Source organism: Helobdella robusta (genome assembly GCF_000326865.2).
Source record: "Helobdella robusta unplaced genomic scaffold HELROscaffold_1818, whole genome shotgun sequence".
Classification (NCBI taxonomy): Eukaryota; Metazoa; Annelida; class Clitellata; order Rhynchobdellida; family Glossiphoniidae; genus Helobdella; species Helobdella robusta.
This window is the reverse complement of record NW_008703991.1, coordinates 1-1,133: the sequence shown is the minus strand read 5'-3', so window position 1 is coordinate 1,133 and position 1,133 is coordinate 1.

The following is a 1,133-nucleotide window of genomic DNA, read 5'->3' as shown; positions in this document are numbered from 1 at the left end:
TTTAATAAAACCAAATGAAAAAGAAAGAGAGAAAGCCAGTGACAGAAGAGGAGAAAAGAATGAGAATGAAATGAAGAGGAAGAGAAGAAAAGTTGATATAAAACAAAAAGATCAAATGAAAATCAGATAGATAGATAGATAGATAGATAGATAGATAGATAGATAGATAGATAGATAGATAGATAGATAGATAGACAGACAGACAGATAGATATAGATAGAGAGAGAGACGTAAACTATACTCACTTGTTTAAAACTTCCTGTTAATATTGAATAAAGAAGTATGTAGAATACGATCGCTATCTATCTATTTTTGAGATGTAAGACGTGAGAAAACCTAGGCAATCGCTTGCCAAAAATTAATTAGACTTTATAGCAATATACCTATATCCTTAGCTTTTCCAACAGTAATGCCTGATTCAAATGTAGTTCAAACCTCAAGATCGTGAATGCGAAGAAAGAAATGAAATATGATCGATTGATAATGAACTAAAAAATTTTATTTTATTTATTCAAATTAATACTTCTAATAATGTGATTGAAGATGAAAAGAAATCAGCCGAACAAATAACCAAAGAAACAAAATAGAAAAACATAAAGCTATATAAAGTCATCATGGTGATATAAAATTCACTAAGTAGAAACCTGAATATATGCGAATAATAACAACAATAACATATATAATAATATTAGTAAAAATCTCATCGTCATCACTACATCTTCTCTTTCTTCCTTATATCTCAATTTTCCATCAAAACCACCATCATAAACATGGCCACAACTACCATCCTATGACGTCATCATCGTCGTCACCTTCGTCATCTTCTTCTTCACCATCATAATCATCATCGACAACAACAAAATCATCAACATCATCATTGCAAACGACAACAAAGTCATCGTCATTATCACAGAAATGGCCAACAGCACCATCAGAAATGATAATAAATGACTCAAGAGCTGTAATTTTACCTTCAAACAAGACATAATTAGACGAAAATAATCTAATATATTTCTTCTTCATAACATTTCAATCATAATTAATAATGCTAGTTTAATAATACTAAATTAATTAAAGCCATAATTTCATATTCGATATGATAATTAAATTACGATCGCATGTTTTCAACATTG